The 13,619-nt window shown below is 45.6% G+C and overlaps 1 protein-coding gene across 1 annotated transcript in view; it reads right to left on the bottom strand.

Annotated features, from left to right (window-relative positions):
* TNFSF14 (TNF superfamily member 14) overlaps nucleotides 1–13,619 on the bottom strand; it is a 134,959-nt gene that overhangs the window by 63,635 nt on the left and 57,705 nt on the right. The gene's annotated exons all lie outside the window — the stretch shown is intronic.

The following is a 13,619-nucleotide window of genomic DNA, read 5'->3' on the forward strand; positions in this document are numbered from 1 at the left end:
TCTTGTCATCCACAAGTACTGGGATGGCTGTGCAAGAGCTGCAGTGATAGCACAGTAATATAGCCTAAAGGGGGTAAAAGACTGAACTATAAATCAGGAAGTTCCTGGTAGAAATCTCACCACTAACAGGAATTCAATAGGTGGCCTTAATCACTGAATTATTATTCCTTATTCTCAGTTCATCTCACATTGGAAATAGTAATACTGAGCTGCCTTGCAGGATTGATGCAAGGACTGCAAGGTAGTGGGTGCGAAACACTGTGAACGCCCTAAAAGTTCAAAGGCTAAGTATTACGATTATTTATTACTATAATACTTTATGGTGAAACCAGGTGCAGTTTGCATGTTGAGCTCAGGCTCTTGGTGACAATAAAATACAAGTGCAGACAGAGACGTGGGTTGCATTCAAGTTGTTTGCTAATGCTGACATTAGTGCTTTAAATTATTAAGCTATGCAGCAAGTTTTTTTAAAAAAGCTCTGTGGCTATATAAGCTTCATATTCAAAGAAACATTGGAAATATCTGAAGTGCAATATAGCAAAATGCAAAGCTCATACTTGAAAAGTATAGTAGGAGATATTATCTCTGTTGTTTGATCTATGCTTGTGGGTAGATTGAAGTTACAGTCTTACTTTGAATCGTAATTCCAACAAAGAAGGAAGTTGTTCGGCTTGAGCTTCTTGTTTTGCATACAGGAAGCAGCACAGTTCATCTAAACACAAGCTCGATCATTGATTTGTAAATCAAGCATATATATCTTTCTAACTCTGCAAACCTTGCATCAGATGGATAGTCAACATTCCCCCCCCCCAAAAAAAGTGTCACTATTTTTTTATTGCACTTTAGGCATGGCTTCATCTTTCTTGCAGATCTCCCTATAAATTATTGTCACATCCAGTGAATACAGCGGCGTAGCGTGGGTTGTCAGCACCCGGGGCAAGGCAAGTAATTTGTGCCCCCTAACCCGGAGCAAGGCAAGTAATTTGCGCCCCTAACCCCTAACCTGCCGCCGCTGCCAGCTTCTTCTTGCTGCTGCCTGGGCTGGGGTATTTACGGTAAGGTAGCCACGGCGGCGGCGGGTCCATGTCAGGTGATCTGAGGCGAGTTGCCGCTGGCGCTGCCGCCCAAACGACGCCGCTTGGCCGGAGGAGGAGGAGGAGGAGGAGGGCAGAGAGGCGAGGAAAATGCAACATGGCCCAGCAGCTGCAGCAGCAGCAGTGGCGGTGGCGGCGGGGCTGTGAGGAGGGGCTGCCTGGCGCGCCCTCCACGGCCCTGATGCGCGGGGACCGTGGCGAGCGCTGAGAGCCTCTGCCTGCCGGACGCCTTTAGCCCGGACGCACGCACAGCTCGTCGGTTCCGCGAGACGTGGGGCTCTGCTACAGCCTGCGCCCGAGGCTCTTCGGCGACTCTGGAGGCGGCGAGTGCGCCCCCCCCAGATGTTGCGCCCGGTGCGGCCGGCCCCCCTGCACCCCCCACGCTACGCCACCGAGTGAATATATGCCAAGCTGATATTACCTCCGCAAACTTTGCATGAGATGGATATAAATCAGAATGCACCTTTCCTGTGGTAGATTCATCTGAGATCAGGTATTGCTTAGAAGTTATTTTCTGCAAATACTACTACAAGGTGACTGCCAATCTGATTTTTTTGTGGTTTACTTCTGTAGTTCATGGGATAAGTAAAGCTGGAATAACTTGGAATAAAATAGAGCCCCTCAATGAACTCTCTTGACCCTGGTGCTAGCCCTGATCTTAAATATATTCTGGAAGACACGAATTAAAAACTCAGTACTTAAAGATCAGAAGAGTAATCCAATGTTATATGCAAACTTTAATTACCACACCCTGTAGAGCAGGCATAGGCAAACTCGGCCCTCCAGATGTTTTGGGACTACAGCTCCCATCATCCCTGACCACTGGTCCTGTTAGCTAGGGATGATGGGAGTTGCAGTCCCAAAAAATCTGGAGGGCCAAGTTTGCCTATGCCTGCTGTAGAGGGTCTGTATAGACAATAAAATCTTCCTCTAAAGGTAAACTCAGAACATGGGTAAACATGCAAACTGGGTAAGGTAAATAAAATAGCAAACAGATAAGAACTTGTAGAAAATAAACAATTAAATAAAGGTGCTATGCCACTTATTCATTCAAAAAGAACTTCTCCCCTTTCCCCAAGGCAAAGGGGATTCATAATATTGATTCATAACAGTTATTGAACTATTAAACCCTGTAGCTCTCAAAGCTCCAACAATGGATCTCTTTTCACTCGAATAAGAAGAAGAAGAAGAAGAAGAATAGGAAAAAGAATAAGAATAAGAATAAGAATAATTGTTACTTATTTATTTATAGCCCACCCATCTGACTGGGTTTCCCTAGCCACTCTGGGAGGCTTCCAACAAAATATTAAAAATACAATAAAACATCAGACATTAAAAACTTCCCTAAACAGGGCTGCCTTCAGATGTCTTCTAAAAGTCAGATAGTTGTTTATTTCCTTGACACTCTATACCTGCAAGGATGCTGTGTCACTGTTTGCTTCAGGACAGGTATACCAGTGCTATTTTTGTCTAGAAAAACTGGTGCCTGAACTCACCATGAACACCTCCCTTGTTCTCTTCTAATGGCAATGGTGCCCACTTGAGAGGTGCTGGAACTGAATTCGGGTGAGTTCTGACTGAAAGAAGGCCCTGGGTATACCATTCTTCCCCTCGCTCTCTCAATTGTCTTTTAGTGTGGGTCTGTGGCAAACTGTCATGCTCAACTGTCTCTTTTGGGCAAGATAGGGATCCTTTTTACTCTTTTGATCAAGGGGTGTATACTGTGTAATTTGCTGCCTGCTTGGATTATAACTTGACTGACTAAAAGCATCATCGCTATGCTCTGCCACCTTTATTTCTTGCAATAAACCAACCTTTCTTTATTCCTCTGCTGTGAGTACTTCTTGTAGGCTGAGGGTAAACCATAGCTGTCAACTTTTCCCTTTTCTTGCAAGGAATCCTATTAGGAATAAGGGAATTTCCCTTAAAAAAAGGGAAAGGTTGACAGCTATGGGGTAAACGCATATTCATAACAGACACATCTTCGAATGCAGCCAATGCTTTAGTTTAGGGTTGGCATTGGGGGAAACAGGGTACTTCTGCCATTAACAGCTGTATCCCCGCCATCAGGACTGGCAAGACACAGCCAGCTTCCCATGTTAACTTTCCCGGAAGTTGTCTCCAGGTGTGGGAAGGAGATGCAGCAATGTGAGCATTCTCTCCAATGTTGTGTTATACTATGCCGCCAGGACAGCCATTTTGTGACAGGTGCCCACAACGCTCTCTCAAAATCTGAAGTGTGTTGGTTTCTGTTTGTACCACTGTGCAGCGCTTGGAGTCACAAGACTCTGTTTTGCATTCCAGAGATTCCAGGCTGTTGGAAGTCTCACGGAAGACGGGAGACGGATGTGATGTTTTACTGGTTTCCTGTTCCTCTGTTTTCAGTTGCTCTCTGCTTTCACAGAGAGAGCACGTATATTTCTTTTCTGTCTGCGTAGTTAGAAATAAAACGTAGCAATGTAGCTCATACATTTCTCGTCCTTCCCTGATGCTGGATACTCTGTGTAATGAGGGAATGTGCCTGGAGCCTTATCAGAGGCTCAGGTCGTTAATCATCGTCGGAGGTGATGCCGAAGGACTCGACCGGAGGATGAGCTTTTCCAGCTGGGTCATAGCAGAGATTCCGACAAAGTGTGCCCACTGGTCCAAAATGGTTGGTGAAGCTTGCTATGCACCAAGGATTTCTGTCCCTCCACAATACACCTCCTTTTTCTTCAAATCTTCTGCGACAGCACCTGAAAGACCATACCGCTCTTTGAACTGCAATTCCCATCGGACCCAGCCAGCATTGCCAATGGTCAGGAGGAATGGGCACCTGTGAAGGGCCACAATCTCCCCACCCCTGCTCTGTGGTGAATTCCTTATCTGTCTGGCCAGAAAAGAGTCTCACTACTTTCCTCAGCTTCCTACGTTAAGAGATGGTGGAAACCTGGCAACGGGTCCCAAGATGTAACCTCACCTTAGCTGTGCTCTGGCTTCCCTCTGGAGAATTTGTGGCTTTCCTGTTAAGAGAAAAATGGTTGGGGGGGAGTGATGGGTGTAGGTTGCAAACCTCTTGTTCTTTTGGATAGCTTCCCCCCGTCATTATCATTTACTGACCCTTTCCAATTGAAATCTGTATGCAGAGGAGCTCCAGGTGTACACATTTTAAAGGGAGGGTTCTGGATGAGGAACTTGAAGTGAAGGTGGGTTCCCACAAGGCAAGAACCTTTACTGAACTAACAGAATTAGAAAACAGGGGCAAAACAACTGCATATATATATATATATATATATATATATATATATATATATATATGCAGGTTTTGGTGTCCTCGGGTGTCTTCCCGTGTAAAAGTTGGGGTGTCTAGGCGACGTTTCGACGAGGTCTCACTCGTCATCTTCAGGCTGGTGCTTTCGGCTTCTTGTTACTGGAACAGAGCAGGATCTCAGTGTTTGAGTTCCTATAAATACTGTAGAGGGGGTGTGGTGTATAGCCTCCAATGTTCTGGGCAGAGAGGAAGTTCCCAGGCTAGTGTGCCTTTTCTTCTTTTGTTCCTTAATTACTTGAGAGATATCTTGAGTGATTTCTTGAGTGATATCCTGAGTACCACTTAGGTGGGTCATTAGGTGTGGATTAGTTGTTAAAGTCTTTGTGTCTTGACCTCTTGAACTTTGTGAAGAGTTTTCCTGAGAAGATGGCTGTACTGTACTTAGTTGTGCTCTGGCTTGGCTTCGTGTATAGGGGCGAGCTGTGGTTTTGTGGCTTGTGTCAGCCAGGTCTGTGTAGGGATTGCAGGGGGGTGCAGCATCCGGAGGTGCCACCATGGATTGGCTACTGGATGGTGTCTGTAATTCATCTGTGGAGAGGGTCTGGGTTTGGGTCTGGTGTGGTTGATTGGTGTTGGCGTTCTGTGTGCCTCTGGATCTGGTGTCAGTTTTTGTGGGGAGGGCTAATTTCCAGATGTCTGGCAAGCGGGATGTGTCGTCACGCTTGTTCATGTTGTGAGGGTGTTTCTCTATCTCGATGGCTTCCATGATTATTCTCTTGTGGTGATGTACCCGTGAAAATCTACGAAAGCAAATATCTTACCTCTACGGGGAGGAAACCTTCCAGCTGACAAGAACCTACGAGAAACTAGAAGTCCGAAGAGCCACCATCTTATGTGATCTCTTGTTCCTACGCAACTGCCGAGACAACAACTTAATTCCCACATGCTTCCAACTTAAATTCCATTCTAAAACCCCAGCCACCGAAAGGATCCTGAAACGAACTGAACTATCCCTAATCAGAAACGAACTACACAAGAAAAGATACCTACTAGACCAAACCAACAAAGATCTACTCACTCTTCACCTCAAACTCTGTAACAAAATCCACCCTGCACTCTGGGACAAATGCAAACAACTAGCCGTCTGGAGAGCTGAAACGGAGACCTCACATAAGACAGACACACACACCAACAAACTCCACAAACTAGAGAAACGCCAGAAGCTCAGCCACCCTCCACAGCAACCCATGAAACAAACAGTACATAACATATCAGACAGGATCCTCACCACAACTGAAACCAAAGTACTCTCCAAAGGTTTCAACTTTGCAGTCGCCCCGAGACGCATCCCCACGGAAAACATCATATGCGGAGTCGAAGCTAGCCTAACCAAAATCAACCCAGATGAAGCCAATAAAATCAGACTTGAAGTCACCAACATCCTCTGCTCCAGCAAACCACCCAGAAGCAATTTACACAAAGAAGAACAGAAAGCACTCACCAACCTGAGGAAAGACAACAACATAATCATTCTCCCAGCAGACAAAGGTAATGCCACAGTGGTGATGAACACATCGGACTACCAAGCAAAACTATCAAATCTACTCCAAGATCCTGCCTACAAACCTATAAAAACAGATCCCACCACCTACCTGGAAAAAACCACCAAATCCAAAATAAAAGCCTCTCCTATCAGTGAAGAAATCCAGCTAAGAATCATCCCCAGAGAAAAATCATCCAGATGCCCCAAACTCTACGGCCTCCCCAAGATACACAAAGAAGGAACACCACTCAGACCAATAGTCAGCTCCATAGGCTCACCTCTACAAAATCTCGCTAAATTTCTCGCCAAGCAACTTCAGCCCTATGCAGAATCCATCTCTTCACACGTACCAAACTCCTTCCAGTTCATAGAAACAATCAAGAAGCAAAACCTACATCCTAATGACCTACTTGTGAGCTTCGATGTTGTATCTCTCTTCACACAAGTGCCCATTAATGAAGCCTTGACAGCTATTCAAAACAAATACAATCCCCCCGAATACATCTTGGACCTGACCAACCACTGCCTAACCAACACGTACTTCATCCACAATGGACAAAGATACAAACAGATAGAAGGAGCACCTATGGGATCACCCCTCTCACCGGTCATCGCAAACCTGTACATGGAACACTTTGAAACCAATGCTTTAGACAAGTCAGAACACAAACCCAAACTTTGGCTCAGATATGTTGACGACACCTTTGTAATTTGGCCACACGGGAAGGAAAAACTGGATAGCTTCCTCACACATCTCAACAACTTACACCCCAAAATACAATTCACTATGGAAATAGAAGCCAACAACCAACTTCCCTTCCTTGACGTCCTAATCTACAAAAAACCTGATGGCTCCCTAGGACACACTATCTACCGGAAAAAAACACACACCAACCGCTACTTACATGCACAATCACACCACCACCCTGCACAAATAAACTCCGTAGCCAAGACTCTCGTCTCCAGAACCAAACGCCTGGCTGACAAAGACCACTTGACAACTGAGTTACAGAATCTCTCAAACGTGTTAATTGCCAATGGATACCAGCAAAACAGGATTACGAAGCTAATCCAAAAGGAAACACCCCCCAAAAACCAAGACACAGAAGAAAACAATGGCATGGCCCTCCTTCCTTATATCAAGGGCACTACAGATAAAATTAGCAAAATCCTCCATAAACACAATATCAAAACAGCCTTTTGCACCAACCAAAAAATAGCCAATATCCTCAGAAACCCCAAGGATAAAATCCAGTTGGAAAACCAAGGGATCTATGAAATACCCTGCAAAGTCTGCCCAGCCACGTACATTGGACAAACAAACAGACGAATAAATGCACGTATCGCAGAACACAAGAATGCCGTCAAAAAAGAAGAAAAAACTTCCTCTCTTTTCCAACACATGAAAGAAACAGGACACGAAATTAATTTTGCAGATTCCAAATTGCTCTTTAACACGGAACATCACCACAAGAGAATAATCATGGAAGCCATCGAGATAGAGAAACACCCTCACAACATGAACAAGCGTGACGACACATCCCGCTTGCCAGACATCTGGAAATTAGCCCTCCCCACAAAAACTGACACCAGATCCAGAGGCACACAGAACGCCAACACCAATCAACCACACCAGACCCAAACCCAGACCCTCTCCACAGATGAATTACAGACACCATCCAGTAGCCAATCCATGGTGGCACCTCCGGATGCTGCACCCCCCTGCAATCCCTACACAGACCTGGCTGACACAAGCCACAAAACCACAGCTCGCCCCTATACACGAAGCCAAGCCAGAGCACAACTAAGTACAGTACAGCCATCTTCTCAGGAAAACTCTTCACAAAGTTCAAGAGGTCAAGACACAAAGACTTTAACAACTAATCCACACCTAATGACCCACCTAAGTGGTACTCAGGATATCACTCAAGAAATCACTCAAGATATCTCTCAAGTAATTAAGGAACAAAAGAAGAAAAGGCACACTAGCCTGGGAACTTCCTCTCTGCCCAGAACATTGGAGGCTATACACCACACCCCCTCTACAGTATTTATAGGAACTCAAACACTGAGATCCTGCTCTGTTCCAGTAACAAGAAGCCGAAAGCACCAGCCTGAAGATGACGAGTGAGACCTCGTCGAAACGTCGCCTAGACACCCCAACTTTTACACGGGAAGACACCCGAGGACACCAAAACCTGCATTCCTGTACCCGTGAAAATCTACGAAAGCATATATATATATATATATATATATTCCTAAAGGCCTGGGCCACTCCCACTCCCAACGTGATTGGCTGTCTAAACTTCCAAGCTGCGAATCATGACTCATAGTTTAAGGGCCAATGGCAGAGGCCCAAACCCTGAAATGTTCTGTGATTGGATATCATGTATCAGAATCCTTAGTCCAGACTCAATTTCTGGCAAACACAGACCACTGAATACATAACAAAACTCCCTGGAAGTCTGGCAACCACCCTGCCCAACAAAGCCATGGGCATGCCGCAGAACTGTTCCAAGCAAAGTTATGGGGTGGGGGGCACTATCTACCACTGCCTTTTGACATTCCCCTTCTCTCTCCTTTCCTCGGTGGCTGCCAATTCCACTTTCTCAGCAAACCAAGAGGAGGAAGGCTTAATGAGTTCCAGACCAGCATATGGTGTGCTTGCGGTGGGGAAGGCACGGAGCAGTTTTTAAGCATCAGCTTGTGCTTATGCCTGTTTCCCATGAGACCAGCTCTGCTTCATTAGCAGGGGCTTTCAGCTCTGATCCGTGGAGTGACAGCACGACTCTTTGGTCAAGACTAGATCAGTGCACAACTATTTGTGGGTGAGGTGGTTGATGTATCAACTGATCCATCACAAATAAGTTCCTGAGCATTCTCTGAGTCATTATCTTATGATAACTGAATGATAAATACATAACCTTCTGTATGATGAACCTGTATGCTGTCTAATTGTGTGTCTAGACTCCGTAAACACTCCCTCACTGAAATGAAACACACAGGATACCAATATTAGGTTAATGTTATTGGGCAAGTTTTGGCCACAGCTTTATTGATTACAGAATGTGAGCGGTATTGGCTTAGGTATTGAATGGACCCAACTATATCTGACTCGTGGCTGGTAAGGGTAAACCACCAGAAGGGGGAGCCCCGTCAATGCAGACCAACTCGAACTCCCCCAGGTGTTCCCGTTGGGATCGTGCCATGGCCCTAGCCCCGGGCTTCGGACAAGGTCCACACCCTCGGATTCCTTTAACGGAATACCCTTAAGCTTGGAGGGGCAGGTGATGGCCACACCTCCCCTCACCCATCATAAGATCAACCAATGCCTAACCGCTAAACCTTACAAAGTTGTGATGATGGCTACGAAAACCAAATGGCGAAAACCAAATGGCCCATGCCAATTTGCCAAGTGGAAAAATTCCTACCAGGCCCCTCAACGGCGAACAACCGAGGTCCATAGCAAGGCCAAATTTGAAACCTGAAAATAGGGAGGGATGGCGGAAGATCGAGGAAGTGAGCCAAGAGGAAGCTCTCTGGCTTGTGTCTCAGTTTAAATGGGGCCCAGCCACACACCCTAGCCAGCGGATTGGCTGGCAGGCAAATGACACGGCTGGGACCTCCAGGGGATGCAGAACTTTGTCCCCTGCCCCCGGAGGGGAGTGGGTAGCCACATGGTCCACCGCAACTCCTCACTACCAGGAAGTGGAGTGGATTTGCTGTGTTGTGCTCCTTACTAGAGCTAAGATGAGTGCTCCCGACTGATGGATAGATCACTGATTAATACGCTCCATGATGGCTATCAAGATTAAACCTCAACAGAGGCTTCAAGGAACGAAACCAAGGCACAAAATGAACACTCAAGCCCTTCAAGATCCTATTAAGCGGAATTGCTTCCAAACAACTCTTAAGGACCATCTGCTTCCGGAATTTCCTGATAACGTCAGAGAACACTGGACCGAGCTAAAAACATCCATTATTGCAGCCTGTGAACAAACTATTGGCTATCAAACCAAGAAATACCAGGACTGGTTTGATGAGAATGACAGTGAGACTGCATACATTATTAACAAGAAAAGGAAGGCCTTTCAGATCTGGCAAAACTGCGCCACTAAGAAAAAAACCTATGCCAACCTGAGGTTCAAAAAAGAACCAAAGAACTAAAGAACACCTGATGGATAGAAAAAAGCTCAAGATATCCAGCACTTAGCCACTGGCCACTGACACTATCCAAGGGTTTATGTCATAGTATTTATATAGTATGAGGATAAGTACCTCTGGTGGTGGCATGGACTTTGGAAATCTTTTGAGCTTTAAGTCCACAGCACAGATATAACAAAAACAATTCTGTATAAAACTGTGCCCCTCAAAGATCAGTACTGCACCCCTCTGAGGTCTGCAGCCAAGGTAGCTATCTAGTTGACCTCATGAAAGCACCAGTCCTGGTTTTACTTGGTCAGGACTGTGCTTCTGCGAACCCTGAACTGCTACAACGCCTGCCATTCTTCTTCCCGCATTAACCTCCTGCAGTTCCCCTTCCCACCCCATGCAACCACTAAGCTCACTCCTGACCTTGCCAACACTACTTCTTTCTGTTCTCCAGTCCTGCTCTGTCCCGTTTTCACTTCTGCATCCAGGCCTCCCCACTCCTTTTGTGCCACTCTCGCTCCCTCAAACCACACTCCTGATAACTTCTTGCATCTTCTCCCACACACTGCAACTAGTAAGCACCCTTTCCAGTTTCTGTGCAACTCTGAAGATGCCATTCCCTCTTCTTCAGATCCTTTCATGCCCTTGCTTTCATCTGTGCCCCACATTCCCATGCTTCCTACTCCCTCCTTTTCTGCAACCCTCTTTTCACCTTCACTCTATCCTCCTCTGAACCTTGCTCAACTCTCCCTTGCACACAGACCACCCCTGCATTTTCACGCCACCTCCTGTCCTATACTGCAGCCCCCACCCCTTTGCTTACCTTCTTCTCTGGCGATCACTCATAGACAAGTAAGAGTGTCTTTCATGAACACGGTTTTAACAGTGAGTCCATAAGTGACAGTGAAGACCAGTTCTGGATCCACACGTCCTTCCACAGTGGGGACATAGGTTTCCTGGTAGGAGTTGATCATGGTGAGGGTTTGCCAAATGTGCCTTCTTCTTAGCACGTTCTCCCTTTCATCCTGAGTTTGAGAGTCTTCAAAGTCCATGACCCCTTTGGTAAAGGCTGTTCTCCAATTGGTGTGCTCGCAGGCCAGTGTTTCCCAGTTGTCAGGGTTTATACTACATTTTTAAAGATTTGCATTGAAAGAGCCTTAAAACCTCTTTTGTTGACCACCAGCATTACACTCTCCATTTTTAAGTTCAGAATAGAGTAGTTGCTTTGGAAGGCAATAATCGGGCATCTGAACAACATGGCCAGTCCAACGAAGTTGATGTTGAAGAATCACTGCTTTGACACTGGTGATCTTTGCTTCTTCCAATACACTGGCATTAGTTTGCCTGTCTTCCCAAGTGATGTGTAATTTTTTTTCGGAGAAACCATTGATGGAATCTTTCAAGAAGTTGGAGATGGTGTTTATAAGTGATCCATGTTTCGCAAGCATACAGTAAGGTTGGTAGTACAATAGCTTTGTAAACAAGCATTTTGGTTTCCCTGTGAATGTCCCGGTCCTCAAACACTCTGTACTTCATTTGGGAGAAAACTGCACTTGCAGAGCTCAGACAATGCTGGATTTCGACATCCATGTTGGCCCTTGTGGAAAGATAATTGTCCAGGTAGGAGACGTTGTGTACATTTTCCAACGTTACACTGTTGAGTTGGATTTGTGGCACTGCAGAGGGGTTATTTTGTACTTGTTGGTGCAGCACTTTGGGGGTTTTTTGGATGTTGAGTGATAGGTCAAGTTTTTCATAAGTTTCTGTGAAGCTATTTAGGATGGTTTGGAGGTCATCCTCTGAGCGTGCACACATTACGCTGTCATCAGCATACTGAAGCTCTATGACAGAATTACGGTAACCTTACTCTTTGCTTTCAGCCTGCTCAGATTAAAGAGCTTTCCATCTGTTTGATATGTGACTTCTACTCCAGTGGGGAGCTTCCCTTCAACAAAGTGTAGGATCATGGCAATGAAAATAATGAATAGAGTTGGGGTGATAACACAGCCTTGTTTAACACCTGATCCCCCTGTGAATAGTTCATTTTGAGAGCCATTGTTATCTGCGATGGTTGCTGTCATATTATCATGGAGGATCCAAATGATGTTCACAAATTTATCTGGGCAGCCAATTTTCAGAAGAACAGTTCACAGGGCATTATGATTTACAGTGTCGAAGACCTTAGTAAATGCCATATACAGGGGTTGGTATTGCTCTCTGCATTTTTCTTGAAGCTGTCGAGCGGTGAAAATCATGTCCACTGTGCCCCAGAAGGTCTAAAACCATTTTGGAATTCAGGAAGGGTCACCTCGGATATTGTTAAGAGATGGTTTGCTAAGATTCTTACAATAATTTTGGTGGTCGTAGCTAATAGAGAGATGCCTCAATAGTTTACACAATCCATTCTGTCACCTTTTAAAAACTGAAGTTAGCGGGGGTTGGGGGGTATGTATGCAAGTAGGTAGCCATGCCTAATGCACAAACTAGACACCACAATCTCCACTGACCTTCTTTGCAAGGAAACCAAACCCCTGGGGAGTGGGCAACAATATATCCCGCTGGCTGTATCGTGCTTCAACCAGGGAAGATAAAAGTGATCCTTTGTGAATTAACAGGGTGTCCCACTCTAGCGGCAGGTGGGTTTGAATCAGGCGAGTAACCAGGGCCGGATTTAGGTTTGATGAGGCCCTAAGCTACTGAAGGTAATGAGGCCCTTTATATGTCCAGCTGTCCTTTGTCAACAACAAATTGTTGCTGTTTTCTGTGTTGAATATATGCTACATGGTAATTTATGGACCTAATAGGTATCTAAAGCCATTTGCACATAACAAATAGAAGCCTACACAATACAAAAAACTATTGCTGTATGTAAGTTTTATTTTATTTGTTTTTTATCTTATATTTTGGAAATGTACAGTCATATCTCATGTTAAGTCTGCTTCATGTTATGTTTTTTCAGGTTGCGTCCCGTGGTGACCCAGAAGTACCAGAAAGGTTTACTTCCGGGTTTCGCCGCTTGCGCATGTGCACAAGCGCCAAATCGTGCCGCACACATGCGCAGATATTGCGCTTCAGGTTGCAGACTTTTCACGTTGCGAACAGATCCCTTTCGCAACTGGAGGTATCACTGTACATCCAATTCTTTTCCCTTAATTTTTTTTTTGGGGGGCCCAAGAGAGTGGGGCCCTAAGCTATAGCTTGTTCAGCTTATATGTAAATCCGGCACGGAGAGTAACCAACATTTTACAAACAATGGGGCGAGGAGGGGGCGGAGAGAAAGAGCCAGGAAAGGAGAGAAACAAAATGCGAAAAAATCTTAGCATCCTAATCGTTGGAGGAACCCTCAGGGTTCTCTAGTCCAACCCCCGACAACTAAACTAAACTAAAAGAGTACCCCCCAAAAAATAGTACCAAAAAAAGAGCACAAAGCTCTTTCGCTCTTAATAGCTGAGGGAATTCCAGCAGGAACAGGTTTTCTCCCCGTCGCCTGCTGACAAGCTGTGCCGGCCCCTTTTCAGGGATGTCCCGTCGACGGCGCTGGGCGGAGCGGGCAGGCGGCTATACTTAAACAGAGCCCGGC

The sequence above is a fragment of the Podarcis erhardii genome (genome assembly GCF_964252035.2).
Source record: "Podarcis erhardii genome assembly, chromosome: 17".
In the NCBI taxonomy this organism is placed as follows: domain Eukaryota; kingdom Metazoa; phylum Chordata; class Lepidosauria; order Squamata; family Lacertidae; genus Podarcis; species Podarcis erhardii.